This window comes from Lissotriton helveticus, chromosome 6, assembly GCF_964261635.1.
Source record: "Lissotriton helveticus chromosome 6, aLisHel1.1, whole genome shotgun sequence".
Taxonomy (NCBI): domain Eukaryota; kingdom Metazoa; phylum Chordata; class Amphibia; order Caudata; family Salamandridae; genus Lissotriton; species Lissotriton helveticus.
This window is the reverse complement of record NC_136067.1, coordinates 1,952,783,186-1,952,806,360: the sequence shown is the minus strand read 5'-3', so window position 1 is coordinate 1,952,806,360 and position 23,175 is coordinate 1,952,783,186. Positions and strand designations below refer to the sequence as shown.

Below are 23,175 nucleotides of genomic sequence, written 5' to 3'. Positions count from 1 at the left end.
TGGAACAGAAAGAACAAGCAAAAAGCACAAGCTGAGGTTGTACCATGATACATTAAGAACACATCGTAACCAGCATGCCAAGGCAAAAGCAAAAATTGCAACACAAGTGCAAAAGAAACAAACACACAAGGACATCAACATCAAACGTTTTTTGCATACACTGAAATTTCATGGCTCTTTTTGAATTGAGCCAGAGCTGAAAAGCTTGGTCAGCGTTATTCCCAAGATGACTCCATTATAATATCAGATGAAGATAATATAGCAACTGCTGACATTTGTTGCCAAAAACGTGTATCATTCTCTGCACATTTGAAGGAAACTATTTTCTCCCACAAACTCCAGGGGACCCTCTGCCCTTTGTCAGAATGTGTTCAGGGCCACGTTGCAGGCAGGGTTATTGGGCTGCACCCATCCTGGTCGCGGCCTTTTACCTCTGTTGTTATGGGGTGTGATTTACCGTGGCACAGCAAACTGGCCACCCAGTACCAGTAGCGGCTTGTGTTGTGGAAGAGTGGAGGGATGGGGGGTAAAAGGGGCTGCGGAGGCCAAAATAAAAAAAGTAAAACATTTTTTAAACGTAGCTGCAGCCAGCCGCGTTGTGCTCTTCTGGTCCGCTCTCCGCGGGCACAGGCTCCCAAACTACATGTCATGACAGCAGCGTCAGGATTGGCCTGAGCGTTCTAAATTTGAGCTCCCAGGGAGACTGGTAACCTGTGCCTGCTGTCTCCAACCCGGAAACGCAGCTGGTTTGGAGACAGCTTCAGTGCGCATGATTACCAAACCGTCATGCGCACTTATGGCAGTGCACTACTCCTCCGCCTACGCCTGTCATCCCCCATGGCCCTGCCCCCAAAGACACAGCAGGAAAGGAAAAATAAAACGATAATAAAACAGCTGACGTGGGGGGCAACGCTCCTCTGCCACAGCAGGGGAGCCGCCACTGCCTAGTACATTGCTCAAGACCCTCCAAGGCTTCCCGAGGATATAGCATGGTGGAGAGAGACAGAGCTCAACAGATATCAAACAGCTTGCAATAACCAAACTTTTGTACTTATCTTTTGTAAAAGACGAGTACTTAATCATACCATGAGGAAATGCCACACAAAGGAATGTAGCAGGGTTCTTTATCGGGTACTGGAGGGAAAAGCACACCAGAATAATCTCAGGCTTACTCTGGTTTGTGTACGCAGGATTCTGAGTTGGTGGTCCCTGCAGGGGCGTAGCTTCAGCAGGTTGTTTCACCCCCCTCGTAAATGTATTATTTCATAAATAGTTGGGTACAGGAGCTTTCAATCGGGTATGGTAAGGTGTCTGTCAGATTTCACCTGGGATTTTATATATGTTATGTTATGTTATGTTAGTTTCGATTCATATAGCGCCAAATCACCGACAGGTCTCTTAGCGCTTGGAACCAGGAAGAGAAGAACGGTAGCTGAGTGTGTTAATGGCACACGGGTCATCAAAGGTTAAACTACATTTAATGCTTCTTTAAACAAAAGAGTTTTGAGCGATGTGAAGCACTGTTAAACAAGGCAGCTCTAGAGCCTCATCTGAGTCTTTGTTTCCTCAGTCTTTCATTTTATGAATATTATTTTATGAATTTCACTCAATGAAATGTAGTCAAGCTACTGATTGTCCTGAAGAAGGCTACATTAATTGTGGGTATGTTGAAACATCATTCCTTAACAAGGAGGTAAGTGAAAGCAATGTTATAGTTTAATTACATTTGATTTAATATTACAGAGTGTGAATTCTACAATGATTATGCAATGGGATACTGATACTATTATTGATTGCCTACCTTTCTTATTGGTTTGTATGAGTTATGTGTCCTCCTGCTGAAGGTTGCTTGCTGCTTAATGTGCTTAGGACAAAATGTTCAGACCTTTAATTAAATGTTCTGCGTACTTAGAGTTGTTCCCATAAAGTTTCCAGTATGTTGCATTACCTCTTTCTTGTAATGAAGAAAGGGTGCTGAGGTCTCACACTTTAGCCTTTAGGAATGCCAGGGAAGAGGGTTTTGGCAAGACAACACAGTACTTTTATGATTGCAACCGCCCTTATGCGACAACCTACTCCCTACGTGCGTCTATGATATATAATCGAGTAGGTATTTATTTTTGCTCTTTTGGGTTCATGTGAGTAGCTGGTGAGAAGGCAGCAGGTTTGTGTTTTATTCATATTGATCTGTTGTCGTGTTGTAATTATATACAGCTCTTCTGTATGCCAAGGGGGCCCTGAGAGCAGTCCTGCATCATGTAAGCACTTCTGTTATGTGCTGGAGTGGTGACTATACATTAGATCGATGTGTCTGCTTTGTTTCACTATGCACACAGCCTTTGCTGTACAACGTGCAGTTAGTAAATCTGCAGTGTTTATGGCAGCAGTGATTTAACTAGTCACACAATACGTTCAGATGGTTTCATAGTTACCTATGCCCTGGTATGGCGCTGTGCATACGCGCTATGCGATAGACTTCGGTATAGAATCCATATATATCGCAGAATGCAGTGACGAGTATACATTCTGTTTGTGGAACTGCATTACAGATCTAGTGTGCAGAGTACACTTAGGATGGACATTACTAAAGTGCTATGGTGGAGTCATGTACATACATGCCATTTGAATGTCACAGTGCTCCATTATTCATCTAAACAAACAAAAAAATGGTGGTCTGAATGCTGAACAATGTCAAACACTCACCTCACTACAGAGATCTGGGCCTAAATCCATCGTTTTTTGCTCACCACACCATTTCAGATTCGACCCAGCCATTTGCAAATGAGACTTGACCCTGCTCCTCATGGCAACAGTCAAGCCTGAACTGCCAGGCTAGTCCCTTCCTGGACTGGAAACAAGCATCCTGGGACCGGTTTCAGGGTATCACCCCTCATCAGCCAGGCTAGCTTGACTCCAGTGCCACAATGAGCAAAGCACCCACGTCTGGGCATACCCATTCCACTTAGGACAGTTTGGGCTGGAGTATTCCCATGAGGAGCATGGTCAAGCCTCATTTACATATGGCTGGGCGGGTCGAAACTGGAATGGCGTGGCGAGCAAAACAATGATGGATTAAACCCAAATCTGTGACAGGAGGTGAATGTTTGATTTGTTCAGCATTCCGTCCACTGTATGTTCTTTTTCCATTTTCATGTAGGCACTACTTAGACCACAATGCTGAACTTGTAGGAGAGTACAGTGTTCCTACAGCACACCCAGTATAAAGCCATGTGCAATCACTGCAGTCCTGGAGAATAAGACCAAGTAGCCCCGCTACCTCGCTCACAGTCTTGCAGGAGCAGAGCGAGGGATAGGTCACGTGCTTTCCGTGGCGGCCATCACCTGTAAGTTACAACCCAAATTGTATGGGCATGGTAGCCTATGTGGAGGGCGGTCACCACATGGAGACCTGGTTTGCTCATTACACTTATGCCTTCTCTACCCTTTGAACTAGGCGGCACAATGCCTTTGTAGCGCAACCCCGCCACTGCTCATGGAGCTTCAGCCCAACATAATCAGCGGTAAGATTACATAATTGTCCATGTTCGATCCCAGTATTGCGCATGAGTGACCCAGTCCAACACTCGTGATCGACATACATGAGGTGGATACTTTTGAGTATACACTCGCTTTATTGTATTTTTGGGTTTCGCCTGCCGAAGGCTGCGCTCTGCGCAGCTCTTCAGCGCAGGTGAAATCCTATGTCGTCAATAAGGACTCCTGGAACGTCCCCCGGCTCTCATTGGTTAGCTCCATAAATGGAGGCTAGCCATTGGGTGCCGGATCTGTCCATCAAGGCTGGACCAGATTCGGGGGCGTTCCGGAGATTTTTTCCCAGGGCGGAGTTACGTTTTTTGCCGTTCCCTCCCCTTTCACTGAAAGTGAATTCAGATGCGCTGTCCATTCCCGCCCCCTCCGTGTGCCTTTCCGCCCCCTTGCTGTCCTGTGCACGTTTCCCGCCGTCCGTGTCCTCTCCCGCCCCCTCCCGCCGTCCGTGTCCACTCCCGCCCCCTCCCGCCCCCTCCCGCCGTCCGTGTCCACTCCCGCCCCCTCCCGCCCCCTCCCGCCGTCCGTGTCCACTCCCGCCCCCTCCCGCCGTCCACTCCCGCAGCCCGTGTCCTCTCCCGCCCCCCTCCCGTCGTCCGTGTCCCCTCCCGTCGTCCGTGTCCTCTCCCGCCCCCCTCCCGTCGTCCGTGTCCCCTCCCGTCGTCCGTGTTCTCTCCCGCCCCCCTCCCGTCGTCCGTGTTCTCTCCCGCCCCCCTCCCGTTCGTGCAACTCGAGTCAGCTGTGCCCATCAGCGAAAACAGGCAAGAGAGAGACTCTGAAGTCGGCAGTCAGGTAAGTTTTCTTTTTTTTTTTTAACTTTTCTTTTTAATGCCCCCAGCCTCTCATTCCAGCGCTTCCCCACCAAATCCCCCCCAACCCCTCCGCAGCCATTGTGCTGGATGTTGGGTGCGGACACAAGCAGACGACTGGAACCCATCCACCCACTCCCACGGGACTCGCACAGAGCACGAGGAGAATCCATCCACCCACCCCCAGGGGACTCCCCCACGGCACCAGAACTCATCCTCCCACTCCTAATGGACTCACCCACAAATCCGATAAAACTCCATCACCCACTCAGCGTCAGGACTCACCCACCCACTCCAATGAAACTCACCCACAGCTCCGATAGAACCCATCCACCCACTCCCACGGGACTCACCCACAGCAACAGGAGTCTTCGTCCACCCTCTCCATTGGACTCCCCACGGCACCAGAACGTAGCGTCCCACTCGCAAGGGACTGGGACTTACCCCAAAGTACCAATTTAACCCATCCTCCCACTCCCAAACGCCTCACACACAGCACCGACAGAACTCAACCACCCATTCCCATAGGACGCAGCACAGCACCAGCACATACCCGCACCTCCCACGGGACTCACCCACAACAACTGGAGAACTCACCCATCCATGTCCATGACTCACCAACTGCACCGCCGACTCACCTGGAGAACTCACTCGCCCACAGCAAGAGAGGGCTGTGTCGTCGCCCACATACTGACCGATAGGATAATTCACCCACTGCCATTGCGCCCACCTACTGTTCACGCAGGACTGACGCCCCCGAAGGCTCACCCAACACCCCATCTCCACTCAGGGGAGGTCTCCCCACTCCCGCGTGCACTCACCTAGCGCCTTGAGTAGCTCATCGAAGTTCTCCGAGTGCTTCATCTTCCATTTCCCGTTGAAGTTTTCAGGATGGGTCCGGGGCTGTGCGAGGCCGAGGGCTGGTGGCAGGTGCGCCCGGGGAGGTGCCTCCTAGGGCTGGCTTCTCGTGCCCTGTGGCGGGGGTCTGTGGGCGCAGCACCCTGATATCCCTCTGTGGGCACCCTTTCAATCACCCGAGCACCAGCCCCTGTCTGCGGCAGGGCGAGGACCTGTGCCTCTGCAGTGCGGGCCGCTCCCCCGTCTGATCTCCGTGCTGCGGTGCTACAGTCACCGGTCTGTGCTGCCCGCAGCCGTGCCCGCTGGCTGCTTCCTGGGAGAAGGCGACTCGGCGTGGACGCTGTACCCTCTACCGCGCTCCAAGCGCCATGTGTCTTTTTATTCCTCGCCGAGCCCCGGCCTCCCAGCTCGAGTCCCTGCCCCCTCGGGGAGGAGCCCGCCAACAAAACCTTTCTCCATCCCACCTGTGGAGTTTGATTCTCCCCACCCCCTTGTTGTCCCCCTCTGCACCCTCTCCCCACCGAAAAGAAAATCTATCTATTTTAAGGTGACACTTAAGACTGCGGGTGGCTGCTGTGTCTGCAGATCGCCCTGCTTCCTGCGGCGCCTGGTCAATGAATGTCTTTTCTTCCTGGTGAATGCCTCGCCTGCCTCCCGGATTCCTTCTCCCCCCCGTCTCCTGATGGGGTTTATTCACTCCTGTCATTTCTGCAGTTAATCTGCCCTCGAGTCTTGGCCAGAGCTTACCCTGGGTGGCCGGTCTGGCTGGGGGCTAATGGCCGGCAGGAGCGCGGCTTGACGACTGACTCTGCCCCAACCCAACAGACTATGAGGTTATGGAGACACTGGCCGGAGAATGGCTCTGATCTAGCCCTGCAAGCACTTTTTATCACCATTAACTCGTAGTCACTACAGTCTTCAACAGCACAGTCAGTTAGCTCAGTACAGGGGGGTAGTAGCTCTGTTAGCGCCTAAAAGCAGCACTATTTAGCATTCGGCGCTAAAGACGTCTGACATCCACACATAGGTAAACACAATTATCTAGGCACGTGGCGTTTTACTCAAATGACTAAAAGATGTAATTCATTTGCACTCGAATAAATGAGTGACTGAAACCTTTATATCGAAGGCAGTGAAGCGATTCGCCTGTAGTCGTCCCTGCTAAAGAAGATAAGCCTTGGTGGTAAGATGTTTTGCGGGCACACGCGAAGTGCGGAGTCAAGCCTCTGTAGTCTCAGCAAAGAGGCCAAAGACTGTACTTATGACAATCTGCGCTGCTCCCGATGCTTCCTGGCTTATTTTTTTTGCAGTGAGCTCATGAAGCGGAGGCCAGAGGTGACTCGGATAAAAGCATGACCCAAAAGTGATCAATTTAACACGCGGCCTGGAGGCGGGAGACTCGACACCTAAACACGGAAGTGAATCGGCAACTCCAAACCCTGTGACTTGTGACACCTCAGTCTCCACTAGTGCCCAGAGTAGTGCTTAGATGTCATTCATTTGGCACTACGGTCCAGAAAAGACGGATTTGACCGAATTCGGGTCCCACTGCTGTATGGAAAGGGGCTGCACTAGAGGGATTACATAACACGACGTGTGGCGCTTTTGATCGGGCAGTGTGTGCTGCCCAAACACTGGGCTGTGTATTGTGTAGATAACTTTTATCTTCCCATCTGGTCGGTCTTTTTACTCTTCTGATATCGTTTTTGGGTTTCGCCTGCCGAAGGCTGCGCTCTGCGCAGCTCTTCAGCGCAGGTGAAATCCTATGTCGTCAATAAGGACTCCTGGAACGTCCCCCGGCTCTCATTGGTTAGCTCCATAAATGGAGGCTAGCCATTGGGTGCCGGATCTGTCCATCAAGGCTGGACCAGATTCGGGGGCGTTCCGGAGATTTTTTCCCAGGGCGGAGTTACGTTTTTTGCCGTTCCCTCCCCTTTCACTGAAAGTGAATTCAGATGCGCTGTCCATTCCCGCCCCCTCCGTGTGCCTTTCCGCCCCCTTGCTGTCCTGTGCACGTTTCCCGCCGTCCGTGTCCTCCCCGCCCCCTCCCGCCGTCCGTGTCCACTCCCGCCCCCTCCCGCCGTCCGTGTCCACTCCCGCCCCCTCCCGCCGTCCGTGTCCACTCCCGCCCCCTCCCGCCGTCCACTCCCGCCCCCTCCCGCCGTCCGTGTCCACTCCCGCCGAATATGCGAACTGCAGGTTTCACATTGAACTCCACGGAGGCACTCAACAAATGGACCTAGACTGGAATAGGCAAGGGGTGTTGGTGCCCAAGCCACGGTCTGTATAAGAGGCAGCAGTTAGGACCCAGAAGAAAGCTTTCTGCCCTCTATCGGCTTCTCCCTTGGCATCATATTATCCAGGCAGATTCGCTCTGAAGCAAATGCATTGGTTTCGCGCGGCCAATCAGAATACTTCATGCTAAAAAAAAAAAAAACACTCAGAATTATACGCCCCCTCCCGCCCCCTCCCGCCGTCCGTGTCCACTCCCGCCCCCTCCCGCCGTCCGTGTCCACTCCCGCCCCCTCCCACCGTCCACTCCCGCCCCCTCCCGCCGTCCGTGTCCACTCCCGCCGAATATGCGAACTGCAGGTTTCACATTGAACTCCACGGAGGCACTCAACAAATGGACCTAGGCTGGAATAGGCAAGGGGTGTTGGTGCCCAAGCCACGGTCTGTATAAGAGGCAGCAGTTAGGACCCAGAAGAAAGCTTTCTGCAACAGGATGTACAAAGAAAAAGATTAGAGCGATCCAGTGGTAAGTTGTTGTTAGTTTAAAGTCGACGAGGCAGCCTGCTCCTAGGGTTCTAACAATACACTTTGAAAATCAACTAGTGAGGCACGGAATGCTGCTATGATTCTATGGTGGACTGGAATTCTCTTAGCTAGGAAGAACGATAGGTTGGTGCTACCCGATCTAGAGAGAAGCAGGTCATATTTGTGAGAAATGTCTGTTGGATAAGCATTGTATGTTGTCTAACGGGAGGTAGCTGTTAAAGCAGACGTGCTATTTCAAAACATTGCATTTACTTAAGACTAGAATTGGGCTATTTTCCTCTGCCTTTTAATGTTCGGCCCTCTGTTTTGCTATCCCTGTGTTTCAATAACAGATGCTGAGCTGCCGTCTCGTGAATTATATACAAGCACTAAGCTCATAATTTGAGTTTTTGTCTCAGCGGCAGGGCAGCTGGCCCAGCGTTAGGAGTTGGGCAGTCGTTGTGCATACGTGAGAAGTGATTGCTCCTATGTTTATCTCTCTTTGGTGGTGCTGACCCAGTGTATATAGGTGGAGTATTGCACTGTTTCCCTGCTGCAGGCCACATTGTTTTACCGACACATGCTTTCTTGTTATATCAGTGTATATTCAAGGTCAGATTGGGGTAGGAAATAGGCCTGGGCACTAAAATAAAGGTGGCCCATTTGGCGATTAGATGGCTAAAAAAAGTGCCCTAGGTTATCAAATCGGGGCAGTTTTGAACTTATAAAGATAGGTGTATATGTGTATTGCAAGGTATGGAACACTGCATGCATTTGTGCTTGCTGCAGGCTCAATTTTGTCCATGTAGTGATGTCAAACAACGTGATGCTGATCTTTAATTTTAGTGGGAGAAAATGTCTTTATACATTTGTGCCTTAGGCCTAGGTGATGGGTTGTCTGTGAGCTTAGTGTTAGACGATGATGCCATTGGGTACTAGGTGCCGGGCGCTGCTGCCCTTAGGTTTTAGTGTCAGATGTTGTGTTGATATGCCTGAATTTTATTGGCAGACTAGGTTCAGCCTGTTTTACCGGCGTGCATGATGCACTGCCATGCGGCCTCTTTCCGTGACAGTCCTTGTGCCACTGTCCTCGAGCTTTGTGTGACGCAGTGCGTTACTGCTTCTGAGTTTCACTATGAGTACTTTACTCCCTCAGTCCCTCTGTCTTTTAGTGCGGCTCACTGTACAGATTTCCGTTGGTTACAGTCGCCGCGAACTGCTTTGTGGTGCCTGGGTCACTCACTGTGCAGATATCCGTGGGCTTAGTGTCGTCAGGCTTTAGCTTGTACTCCCTGTATTTTAAATGTCTGTATTTTTGTAATGTGTCGCCTGTGCCTAAAGTCAGGCTGTGCTGCTTCTATTTCAGTGAGCACGCACTGTGCTGCGGTCTTTGCACTTCTATCTCGGGCGGCGTGCTGCTGCCTCAGTTTGGCGTGCTGCTGCTTCTGATTCTCAATGACATGAGTTGTCCTACTCCTGCCTCTATTTTACTGTCATGGCCTGCACTGTAGTCTCTGCCCCCGTGCGGCGGCTGACCTGCTGCTGCCGTCCCCAGCCCTCCTTCCTTCCTTCCTTCCTAATATTCCTTCCTAGTTGTACTTATTAGACCTTGTTCATCCATTCATACTCTCACCCACTAGTCCAGCAGCCCATCTATCCCCTCACTTTTCCATCTTTGCGCTCAGTCACTCACCCAGCACTAACTTGGCACGTGTGTAATCCCGGGGCCCTCAGGATTGCTGTTGGCAATCAAGCGAGTTGTAGTGTTTTCTGTATTTTGTTGCCAGTGGTAGTGTTTCCTCTATTTACGTGCAAGTGGTAGTGTTTTCTGTTCACAGTCAAATGGTAGGGTTTTCTGTTTAGCCGCAATTGGCAGTATTTATTTTGTTTACGTTCTGGTGGTTGTGTGTTTTCTGTTTTACATTCTGGTGGTTGTGTGTTTTCTGTTTTACATTCTGGTGGTTGTGTGTTTTCTGTTCACAATCAAGTGGTGTGTGTTCTGGTTAAATACAAGCTGTAGTGTGTGCTCTGTTTACGTATAAGTGGAAGTGTGCTGTATTAGCGTGTATGTTTTCTATTTGCATGCAAGGGGGGGTGTATTTTCTGTTTAAATTGGAGCGTTGGTGTTTTTTTTGTTTACTAGAATTGGTAGTGTCCTCCTCATATATTAGTAGTAGCGAGTTTTCTGTTTAGGTGGTAATGCAACTTTTTTTTTTGTTCATTTTTTTTTATATCGGGAACTTGACCCAAAAGCATTAAAGCCCTTTATATCGTATCAGATTTTGTTTTTTAAACCTGGGGAGCCGGGATGAGCTGGAAACAACCCACACCTTCAGTGTGAGAGACATTGTGTATGAGAGACAGCAGTGTCTGTAAGAAAGACAGCAGTGTGTGTGAGAGAGACAGCAGTGGGTGTGTTCAAGGCAGAGTCAGCAGTGTGAGAGACAGCAGTGTGAGACCTTTTATTTATGTTTTGGTTTTTGAAACATAAATAAAACGAATTATTTGCAATGTCAATAGCATAAACTTGCTTAAATACGTGACCTATTGCATTGAAAATGCAATACAAATCGCATTTGCGACAGATTAAGCTATTGCCATTGTAAATGACAATGCCATTTATTTATCTGTTTTCAAAACCAACACATAAATAAAAAGTTTGTAATTCACAATGCCGATAGCTCAAACTTTTCCAAAGGCGAAACCGTTGCATTGTAAATGCTTGTTCACTTGGCGACCATTTGTTAACTTTTGTCACTATTGTTCTGTGCAGTCAAACAGATGTGTGATATGCTTTCCATCACTGTGGTGGCTACATTTTCCGTTGCCTGTTTTGATTTATTACAATCTGTACTGTTTGCCCACCTGGCATTGACCGTTTGTGCGCAGTTGGATTTCCACTGCGCGCCCATATCGACTCATCTTTAAAAAGTGTTGCTGAATATTATTGTTGCCTTTTCTCCCCTCCCCTACTTTTCGTCTCTAGGTAGGCTCACTTATCGAATGCATCAAGGTATACTATATATTCTAATGTATGAGGGCACGGTAGGGCTTTATGCAACATATGTACCTCTGACCTTCCTCCTCATGAGTAGTTTAGTTTTTCACTTTAGCCTTTCACTTTTCACGGTCTTGACGAATTGCCTCGATCATTTTTTGACATATTCATGTCAAGAAACATGTTGACCTACACCTGTATTTAGAGCCAACTTGGATCATTCTAGCCACCCTGGCCTATACCTGTTTTTAAAATAACCCAGGATTCCATACATTAAACTTTCCCTTTGTTAACACCTCAAGTTATTTTTAACCCACCCCTACTCATTCACAACACCGCCCTTTAGCACCTCACGCTTCACTGTGGCAGCTCAAAAGAACTCCGGCACAGACACCCCCTGCAGGGACCGCTGGGCATTGCAGCGCCGGCCCAAGGAGGCGCTGCCCAATGATGAAGCATGACACCCCCCGGGGTGTGTGAGGGCTCTTGCTCCGGAATGATCAGATCACTCGACTTGATCATTCAGGTACCTCCAACTTTTCTTCCCACAATAGGAGCTGCACGCCTCTGTGTACACGTACAGCACAAGTATACTTGCAATAAAGACGTATGCACATACAGGCAGCCGGAAGCTTTTGCCGGGCCCAGGCTACACACCTTAGGTGGCGTCCTTCTCCTTGGTTTTCTTAAAGTAGAAGCCCCACGTTTACAATAAAAGCCCTCTAAAGATACATTTAGAGTCACAAGGTATAGCCATATGGTCCCACATAGCGGTGGCTGACATTACCAACCCCTTCATGTATATAAAAGAAACGCAGGGGAGGCTTTTGTGTTATATCAATCAATCAGGATTTATAAATTGCGGTAGAATATCCAGGCGATAAATTTAAGACAGGCAGTGTGGGGCCCTAGCTGCTACCCCCCTGGTGGCGGCCATGAACATATACCCATATGTAAGGCACAGTACAGGGCATATTTGCAATATAATGGACAGCCTTGCTTAGTTATGCTTATAGCACTATACAAAATACAGCATTAAAGCAGTAGAAATAAGAACTTTTTGCTTGTGAAAATGTAGCATCATGGGCCTAATGTCCTGGCCTGAATTAGGGTCCTTGTTGCCATGGTTAAGCCCAGTTCTTAATTTGAGCCAGTGGTTTCTGATGCTCAGCTCCGGCACTTAATTGTCAACACCAGCACTTATAACAGCTGCCACATGGTGGCGTTGTTTGTGTAATTTAAGGATGAACAGAAGAACAGTTGATTATTATTTCAACATGCATTTAAAGCAACAAATACCTGCTGTTAAACCATTCCTATTGTTTTTGGGGGACCTTGAACAGTCTGAATTGTCCCACTGTAGCAGTATGATGGTTAATAGTTGTGTTGATACTGTGATAGGCAGCGCTGGCAGGGGCAGAGGGTGGTGCAAGCTGGCACTTATTGTTTTCCAAATTAAGCCCTGGTTAAGCCACTGCACTGTGAGAAAACAAGCCCTAGGAAGCGCAGGGAGGTCACAGGGGCACAACCTGCACCCCCTGTGGTGTTGCTCAGAATGAGTGTGCACCGATGCTGGAGGCCACAGGCTTCCATCAATCCTGCAAATCTCCTCTGCACAGGGAACCGGTTAGACGAGCACTGCAGGCAGAGGTGAGGAGGAGAGCACAGTTGGTGCCTCACCTTGGGGTGACCTCAGCTGCTGGCATCACCAACAAACAGGACATGGATGCAGGCTGGGAGGCTGCCTGCAGAGGGACCACCCTCAGCCCATTCTGTACCTAAGAGGCCAGCTCATGGCACTGTGTGTGCCTGGGGTGATTTACTGCATATGTGAACCTTCTGTGAGCACAGTGCTGAGGTCACAGGCTGCAAATAGGACTGCTTGTCTGTACTGCTCATGTACCTCTCTCTAAGGTACGTCACTGGCTATGTATGCCTTGTGACTGCCTACGGTCCATCATGGGCACACTGCATGTACAGATACACACGACAGAGTCTAGAAGCCTCTCTCCTTTGAGAAACAACGCTGCAGAACAGGCGTGACTAAGAGGTGATGACTCCAGCCTTAAACAAATGATTCGTAAATGATTCTTCTAAACCTTGAATAACCTCTTGAAATGATTCCTACTTTATAGCAGTGTCTGTAATAAAGCAGAAAATTGCTCTAATAATGAAAGAAAGCATTTACATGAATAAAGAAGGAATCAATCTGTCCACCTCAATTAAATTACATTTTAATATGTAAGAGGGTTTCCTGCTCCAGAGAAAAGCCCTTCCCCAGTCCATAAATTGGGGACATTATTAACAAAAAGGCAAAACTGTCACCTGTTTAGGACCTGCACACTACAATCAATGGCTGAAAGGTGACCAGACAATTTTAATAAAAGGACTGCAGCTGTGCTGACCATCGGTCAATATTTTTGGTCCATCTGAGCTGGAAGCAAATATGTTTTGTTGAACTTTCCAGATCAGGCAACAAATGGTGCATTGGGAAACATCCTTTACAACGAAACTTTTACCACGCAGTGCTGTTACAACGTAAGTATTACAACAAAAACCTTTACAACGCATTACACTGGGAGGCGCTATAGGATAGGGAATTAGTTTTAATTTACTATCCAACACCTTCCCTACTATCCACGGGGACTGGAGTTGGAATAGTAAATTAAACTATTCACTATCCAGCACCCCCAAGTGTAATGCGTTGTAAAGGTTTGCGTTGTAATACTTGCGTTGTAACAGCATGCGTGGTAAAAGCATGCGTTGTAACGTTATACATCCGATGCATTAAGTGGCAAGAGCATCAAAATCATCATTTCTCAGAAAATGCTGTGGCTGCAGAACCCCATAATTCCAGTAGCCCTGGGTGTAATGGACTGACGCGCTTCTCATTTTGTGAGGTACATTGGTGAGTGTCCGCACTGTGTGGAAGCCTTTGGTGCTTTGTCCCTAGTCATGGTACAGTGGCCAGTATACAAGCTGTGATGTGGCCACAATGTTGGCTAGAGAGTCAAGCTGCTCCTCTCAGATGGACTCAAGTAAGGCTAGAGGATTTTTTAGATGTATCAGGCATGAATGCATGTGGATTTTCCCCTGGCTGAAGCTAAAAACTATGGAATTGAATGACACCCAAGAAGGATCCTAAGAAGCATTGCTTTCGACAGCAATATGTCACTTTTTTGTTATCTATTCTGGCTGCAAAAATTAGAGGATCACAGTGAGATGTGTACCCCAATCTCTGCCCTTGGGTGAGGGGGTTGGTCAGCTTCCAATTACTAATAAGGCCAAATAAATCATATGTGCATCTGGGTTCGATTGTGTTCGTCTGGAACGGAAAGGAATGAAATTCCCAGTCCTTGAATAACAATGACTCACTCATTTCCACACATCACTTATGTGCACAGGGCAGACTGGATGACTCGATCACAACAGTGTCCACACCACACCAATCGCTCCACCTGATCACGAGTGCCCGGTGTTCCAGCACTTGGTTTTCTCTGGTGTCGAAACGCAGAACTCGATTTTACAAGCGGGGAATTGCTGCTGGTAGATCGCGTAAGGCTTGACAGAGACAGCAGCAAACTTCTTCTCCCAATCTCTGATGGCCCTCTTCTCCTTCTCGCCCCACACAGAAGCCCCCACCCATCATTTCCCATCTAATCAGAGCAGGTGATAAAGGTGTTTGTGTAACCTCTCAGAATAGGGAATACTGTGCATAATTCTGGACATTAATTCCATCTCCACACACTTCCAAGCAGTTTAACTCCTAATAGAAGGAATTTCATGTTGAGATACCGTCCGGAAATTCCAGCCACTGGGAATCTTTGCATTGCATTCTGCCTCACTCGTAATCTGGGCCAATATAGTGTTTTCTCTTGCCACCTAACTCATCACACATTGCTGCATATACTTGCATTTCCTGCGGTGCAGACTGAATGAAAATTATCGGCTAGATTTACGAAGATGTGACTCAGTGCAACGCAGCAAGATAACTTGCTGCGCTGCGGCAATGCCAGAAATGTCTAAATCTACTAAGATATGACCCATTCCTGCTCTCTCCCTGCGCTGGCGCACACAGCGCAGTCTTGCGCCAACGCAGGCACCCTTGCAGGTTTGCTACTGGTAGTAAATATGGGAATGCACCAAAATCCATAGGTGGATGTGGGTGGATCCAAGGACCGAGTATAGCAAGGCAGCAACTGGCATAGTAAATCTCAATTAAGGCTTGCGTGGCCCTTATGTCACCTTGTGTGATGAAAGGGCAATTCAATCCTTTCATAGATCTGGCCCCCTGTGTTCATGACGTCAGTGGCATATACGTCAGGTACATAGATCTCTATCACGAATTACTAAAGGAATGTGGTACACACATAGATCCCTTCATTACCACCAGATTATGTAACAAAGAGCTCTCACAAAATGCTTTACATCAAAGGGAACAGACACACTGCATAACACTTGAGAAAAGTGGGGCACTAGGAGCTATTTTGACTATTTTGCATTGGCTACCTTTGAAGCAGCGGGTGGCTTTCAAATCCCTCTGCATTGTCTTTAAGGCCTTGCATGGACTCGGACCCAGACCCCTGCAAGCTCTGTTCTTGTGGTACACTCCGACTAGAGATCTACGATCATCCTCGGCCTGTCTGGTAAAAGTGCCCAGTTTCAGAATGGGGGGCAGATCTTTCAGGGTCGCAGCGGCCAAATTATGGAACAGTCTACCCATTGATATACGCCAAATCTCACAACTCCTTCCCTTTCGGAAACGGATAAAGACTTGGCTATTCCCTTAACTCTTCCCGCCTGCCACTCACTCTGGTTTCTCCTCTGTGGAGTATTCTCCAGCGCCAGGAAGCCTGCAAGGTATCAGCTGCGCTATACAAATACTCAAAATAAAAATAAATAAATAAAAATAGGAGTTTACTTTTGCAAATATCATCAGCCAACAGGATCAAGATCCTAAGCCAAGCTTCCTCCCGCCTTGACCCTGTATATGGGAAACTTGTCCCAAAGCAAGCACGCCAGACTAAACACGGACTTTGGGGGAGTCGAAAAAGACTTGAAAACTCAGCCCTTCTCACTCCGCCTCTCACAACACCTGTCCTTACCTCTCCCTATGATTCTGCTATGGAATTTAGGCCCAGATTTTAAAAGATTGGGTCTGGTTTGCATTACTTTTTTAACGCAGACCCAACGCAAAGTCTATTGGTGTGGATTACAATTCAATTTTGATTTGCTTTGGATAGTAACCCAGAGTAACAGAACCCAGTGCAAGGTAATGCACTGCCCTGCGTTACTTTGTGTCAAGCGTTGTTTCATGGGTGGTGCATGGTCATTTCCATGCAACCACTCATGGGTTCTGGCGCAACCATCCATGGGATTTGATGCATTTCCATATCTCTAAAGGATTGTAGATAGAAATTTGTATCAAAATCCTGCACCTCCCAAAGGTAGGCACAGCAAGGAGAAATTATTTTAATTTCAACTGTTTTTTAGCTTTTAGCATGTGTGCTGCATTCTATAGTAGGCATACAAAGAGGAAGATGTCTTTAAAACATAGTTTTTGCACAGGAAGGGACTCCTTCCTGCAAAAAAAAAACCATGCTGTTCACAATGCAGAAACGCTTGCACTATGGCACAAGAGTGCTTGCGTTGGTGCATGGCTGCGAAAAGTGTGCACAGAAATCAGAACGTTGCCAATTCTTAGTAGATACGTGAACTTGCTACGCTTCATTACGTGAATTCTCTGTAAATCCTGATCCAAATGTTTGCCTATTACCCTTAGTTGTCTGTAAAGCACTCTGCAGCCTTTCGGCCCGGTTTGTGCTATGAAAATCCCATAAATAAAATGGATCTGACCCTGCTATTCACTTACTGCTTGCCTTGTGACTTACATAAGCTATAACTATTACCGAGTATACACGATAAGTCCTCAGGGATGTCCCTCCCTTGATCGTACTCCTGTGTACATGTTACAACAATGACTGCACATCTGTATCGATTTACCAGCATCTGTTGTACGACTAGTGGTACAATGGCAAATCTGTAATCTCACACGACCGGTGGTACCGTCTGGAGTCCATGCATCTCTAACCTCACACTAGTGTTGCAATGTAACTGTTACCTCACATATGGTAGAGTGCAGGAATCTTTTGCATCTGTTATTTCACACGAGTGGTGGTATAGTGCCGAGCCTACCTGCATCTGTTATTTCACACGAGTGGTGGTACAGTGCCGAATCTAGCTGCATCTGTTATTTCACACGAGTGGTGTTACAGTGCCGAGCCTACCTGCATCTGTTATTTCACATGAGTGGTGGTACAGTACAGAGTCTAGCTGCATCTGTTATTTCACACAAGTGGTGGTACAGTGCCGAGCCTACCTGCATCTGTTATTTCACATGAGTGGTGGTACAGTGCCGAGTCTACCTGCATCTGTTATTTCACATGAGTGGTGGTACAGTACAGAGTCTAGCTGCACCTGTTATTTCACACGAATGGTGGTACAGTGCAGAGTCTACCTGCATCTGTTATTTTACAAGCGGTGGTGCAGTGCCGAGCCTACATGCATCTGTTATTTCACACGAATGGTGGTGCAGTGACGAGTCTACCTGCATCTGTTATTTCACACGAATGGTGGTACAGTGCCGAGTCTACCTGCATCTGTTATTTTACAAGCGGTGGTGCAGTGCCGAGCCTACCTGCATCTGTTATTTCACACGAGTGGTGGTACAGTACAGAGTCTAGCTGCATCTGTTATTTCACACAAGTGGTGGTACAGTGTCGAGTCTACCTGCATCTGTTATTTTACGAGCAGTGGTGCAGTGCCAGGCCTACCTGCATCTGTTATTTCACACGAGTGGTGGTACAGTGCTGAGTCTAGCTGCATCTGTTATTTAACACGAGTGGTGGTACAGTGCTGAGTCTAGCTGCATCTGATATTTCACACGAGTGGTGGTACAGTGCCGTGTCTAGCTGCATCTGTTATTTCACACGAGTGGTGGTACAGTGCCGAGTCTACCTGCATCCGTTATTTTACGAGCGGTGGTGCAGTGCCGAGCCTACCTGCATCTGTTATTTCACACGAGTGGTGGTACAGTGCCGAGTCTAGCTGCATCTGTTATTTCACACAAGTGGTGGTACAGTGCCAAGTCTAACTGCCTCTGTTATTTCACACGAGTGGTGGTACAGTGTCGAGTCTACCTGCATCTGTTATTTTACGAGCGGTGGTGCAGTGCCGAGCCTACCTGCATCTGTTATTTCACACGTGTGGTGGTACAGTACGGAGTCTAGCTGCATCTGTTATTTCATACGAGTGGTGGTACAGTGCTGAGTCTACCTGCATCTGTTATTTTACGAGCGGTGGTGCAGTGCCGAGTCTAGCTGCATCTGTTATTTGACACGAGTGGTGGTACAGTGCCAAGTCTAGCTGCCTCTGTTATTTCACACGAGTGGTGGTACAGTGCCGAGCCTACCTGCATATGTTATTTCACACGAGTGGTGGTACAGTGTCGAGTCTACCTGCATCTGTTATTTTACAAGCGGTGGTGCAGTGCCGAGCCTACCTGCATCTGTTATTTCACACGAGTGGTGGTACAGTGCCGAGTCTAGCTGCATCTGTTATTTCACACGAGTGGTGGTACAGTGCCAAGTCTAGCTGCATCTGTTATTTCACATGAGCGGTGGTACAGTGCCGTGTCTAGCTGCATCTATTATTTCATACGAGTGTTGGTATAGTGCGGAGCTTACCTGCATCTGTTATTTCTCACGAGTGGTGGTACAGTGCCGAGTCTACCTGCATCTGTTATTTCGCACGAGTGGTGGTACAGTGCCGAGCCTACCTGCATCTGTCATTTCACACGAGTGGTGGTACACTGCCGAGCCTATCTTCATTGGATATTTTATGAATGGTGGTACAGTACTGAGTCTAGCTGCATGTTATCGCTCACGACTGGCTTTACAATGCCGAGAGTGCTTGCATGTTATTTCACATGAGTGGTGGTACAGTGGCTGGTGCAGTGTTGCCTGTACATGTAAATTTTCTCTTGCCCTACTGGTCGTACAGTGGAGAGTATACCTGCATCTGTTATCTCCCATGACTGTTGGTTCAGAGCTGAGTGTGCTTGCATTTGTTATTGTACGAGTGGTGGTACAGTGCTCAGTCTACCTGTTATTTTTTATTTCTCATGAGTGGTGGTATAGAGCACAGTGCACTTGTACATTATCTCACAATGCTGCTGCTACAGTGTCCAGTGTACATGTGAATGTTACCTCACACTACTGGTGGTACAGTTCAGAATATACTTGCATCTGTTATCGCACCAGTGGTGGTACAGTGCTGAATGTACGTTATGTCACACGACTGGTGATATAGCGCCGAATGTACATGCACGTTATCAACAGCTGGGGGTTACAGCATGCGTCCATCACTCCATCCATACAAGGTAAAGTGTCTACAGCTGTATGTTGTGATCTTATGACTATTGTTTAGGGTTTATAGACTCTGAAAATGGCAAACAAAAACAAGAGCTTCTCCAAAACACTTTATATACCACATACAATACGTCTATAATGTACAAAAAGCCATGAATCAGACCAGTTGTTTTTGTACAAGATATATATAATGTATTCGTCCTAAGTACAAAAAAATCTTTTTGTATTAATAATTTGTATAAAAACATGAAAGATGGTACATATAACAATGTAGTTGTGAGCACCCACAAATACAAGCAATCAGTACATATATTAAGTATAATACAGCACAAGCATATTAAGGACACACATAATCAATCACAGTACAATGATAACAGGAACAACATTTATGAAGAAACTATACAAAACACTAAACAGAACAATAGTCACATAACAAACAATAAAAAGTCACATTGAATAATAATTGTTACAAAAAGTACTGGTCTGACTCAAGGATTTTTGTACATTATATACGTATTACATGTGGTATGTAAAGTGTTTGGGAGAAGCTCGTGTTCTTTTTTGCCATGTTAAGTTTCCCTGTTCTCTTCTCCAAATGTATCTAGTTCAGTCAGGGACCCTCTTGTATTCTCTTTATAGACCCTGAAGCCCCGAAACTATTCCCTCGTCAGTCGTCACTATTTGGAACTCGCTGTCTGATCCTCGCCAAATGGCTTGATCTGTCTGCCTGTGTTCCATCAGTGGGGATGGCAGGTAGCAGGCTACCTCCATATATCATCAGACATAAAAAGCCATGTTTACATATAGCGCTTTGCGCCGCCACCTGTAGCGCTGTGCCAGGTCACACGCAGCGCTTTAGAATGAGCCTGCTTAACTTCGCTAATTACATGGGGTGGGCGGAATTTGCGTAATTGCGTTACGCAAATCTCCGTGAAACGGTAAAAAATCTCAGCGAACATGCAGAAATTCCACTAACACGCGGAATTGCTTGTTCGCGATGCTTTTTTCCTGTTCGCAATCGCTGTTTGCGTGCTCGGGGGGACATATCTCACGAACACGCACATAGAGAACACAAACAAGCTAAAAATGTTGCGAAGTCGCGGAACACAGAATTTTGGGCAATTTAGCGTTCTCCGCGGAACGCGAAATTACCCAAATTACCCAAATTCCGCGAACGGAACGGAATTTACCACCCAAGCCTAATAATTACAAGGATCTCCGACAGTGGAATTAGAGGGTGTTTATTTCATCGGCAGCCACTAGCATTTCATGCACTCCCAGGAGCTGCTCTTCCAGGGCAGGGCCCGGTGACCGTCCTAGCTGAACCAGGGGCATTTCTAGAAACAGCGAAAACAAGTGTGCAATATAATCAACGTCTTCACTAGCGCCAGATGTCAAATGTTATGACTCCCCCTCGCCCCCAACAACTGCAGCTTCCCAATAGACCGAAGGAAACTGGCGTGAAGCCAGACACCCCCACCCGTCTGTACAATGAGTGCATCCTCACGTGCACAGAATTCTTAGCAAGGTCACTGCGTGGGGAGGTCACCGGATAATCACAGGACAGTTATGATCATCGTCTACCCCCTAGCGATGGGCCTCTGTGCGCTGCAAACCGCAGCAGTGTTTTAAATGTGCAAGAGCTGGCAGGTGCAACACTTTTAATGGGAAAGCACCTGCACTTCTCAGTAGCAAACAGATGCTCCGGGATAGTGAGTACCTGCACTTCTGTAATTCACTTTCAAGCACCAAACAGCATACTGTCGACCTCGGAAGAATGAAAGCCTTAGTGAGTCCCCACGCACCGGCCCCGTTATGTCCAAGTGCCGCGGCTCTGCAGCGAGTGCATCAACCTTCTAAGCTACAACTACGCACAGCTGTAGCTATACTGCGCGCTTCCCCCCGCGGAACTGCGTCATGTATGTGGGGCAGACGCGCACCAGCCGCGACCCTCCCGGAAGCATCTTCTACCCTCTTCCATGCATCCCCTGGGTGCTGGAATGATACTCACCGCAGCAGCCGCGGTACGCCTCCTCCCGTGAGTCTGCGCAGAGGACGTCGGGCCCGGCGAGCGCTGGGGGTATTTATACCTCTCCGGCTCCCAGTATCCGCAGCATCAGTGAGTCAGCTGCGAGGAATGCACCCGGAGCTTTCTAGAACCGCATCTGCTGCTCAGTGATGCATGCGTGCGCAACAGATCTCCACTAGAGGGCGCCGCTGGACAACCTATCGATCCCTTCTTCATTATCCCTGAATGGTTTACAGTCGGACACTTGCAGTGCGAACGCTGCCTTGTTTTACAGGAAAAAAATAGGAGGCCGCACCAATATTGCAATCAATTGCATAATCCCCCAAACCGTTCCGATCCCGCGTGCAATTACTCACACTTTCCCGAAACGATAATAACAATAATATAGCATCGGCACTAACATGTGGACTAGTTTCAAAACACTACAAATAACGTGTTTGGAAGGTCTGGAATGGGAACCCAAAGCAGCCCTGGGAATTTCCTCTGGCCAGCCCCCGGGGAAGCGCAGCCTGGCCCCGGGAGGCTGGAATCCCTTGCTTACTGCTTTTATTATTGGGGGCTGAAATTACAGCAGCACCACAAAACCAGCCTCCAGTAACAACACCGCCCCCCATCCTTCCAGTCTCCCGGGGAAACGCCCGATGCCCATGCGGCCAGTCCGGCCCTGGTGTGTTGCTAATATCACAGGGACTCATTTTTTCACCCTCAGGATAACAGCTGAGCTCATTCTGGGACAAATGATGCGAAACATACTGCAGTTGATTGTTTATATGTTTGAACTTCTAGGTAAGTGGGTGCATTCTGGGAGATGTACGTTATGTACCTTGATGTCCTACACTCCCTCGTGCGGCACGTGCCAATGTAAACATCGGAAGCTTGCTGCCGTCAGAGTCTAGACCTGCAAACATTATCCTTCAGTCAGAAGCATCCCTGCGAAGAGCGAGCCCCGTGAAATCCGCCAATCAAACACAGGCACACGTCCCTGCAGCTAACAGGCAAACTCGCTGCAAAACATGCTAAACACACCTAGCAAACATCTGGAAAGAGGCCCTTAAAACCCCCCGCAGCCTTTGGGAAGCGGCCCTTAAAGCAAATGAAGGCTTTGGAAAGAGGCCGCTGAATAAACACGAAAAGTCGGCGGCTGGACTATGAAATAAATATGTCTTTTGGAAAGAGGTGATGAAACAATCGCAGAACCTTCTGATCTGGGCGTTTAAACATGGATGGAACCACCCACGCCGAGAACAAGGCACTGTTTGCGCACCTGCACGGAGCAGCCCAAGTCCTCAGAAAGGGGAGTGTTGAAATGTGCTTGTAAGGGTAACACTCAAGACGGTACATTACTCATGGCACCCATGGACTGCACCTCTCTCTGAGGAGCAGCTGTTATTAGCAGCAGTGCTGGGCAGGCCGGCGGGGCTGGGGCGGTCGCCTCCACCATTGCTCTGGGTTCCTTTCCCCCAGCCAAGGCTTGAATAGGTGGCAGCAGGGCTTTAAGTGGTATGCAAAAACGGGGGGGGGGGGGGGGGGGGTCTCTCAAAGGGGCGTGGTCAATGCCATTAAGGGCGTGACTTAAAAACACATAAGCTAAAAATCTGTGTTTAGCATAGTGAGCCGCCCGACTTGTATTTTTTTTTTTTTCATTGCATCCAGATATATCATACAAGTAACATCATACCTACAACAAGTCAGGACTATTGGCTTTGTCAATGGTTGTTAGATGCATAAGATAAAGAAGCAGAAACTATG

At 48.1% G+C, this 23,175-nt stretch overlaps 1 protein-coding gene across 2 annotated transcripts in view; it reads right to left on the bottom strand.

The window, feature by feature from the left end:
- Positions 1-21,569, bottom strand: part of CLU (clusterin) — a 210,684-nt gene extending 189,115 nt beyond the window's left edge. The window contains exon 1 of one of the 2 annotated variants that reach the window (XM_078649963.1): positions 21,409-21,569. The gene's annotated coding sequence lies outside the window, so the exon portion shown is untranslated. The remainder of the gene's footprint in view (positions 1-21,408) is intronic. The other variant, XM_078649961.1, reaches the window with a different exon arrangement.
- Between the last annotated feature and the right edge of the window lie 1,606 nt (positions 21,570-23,175).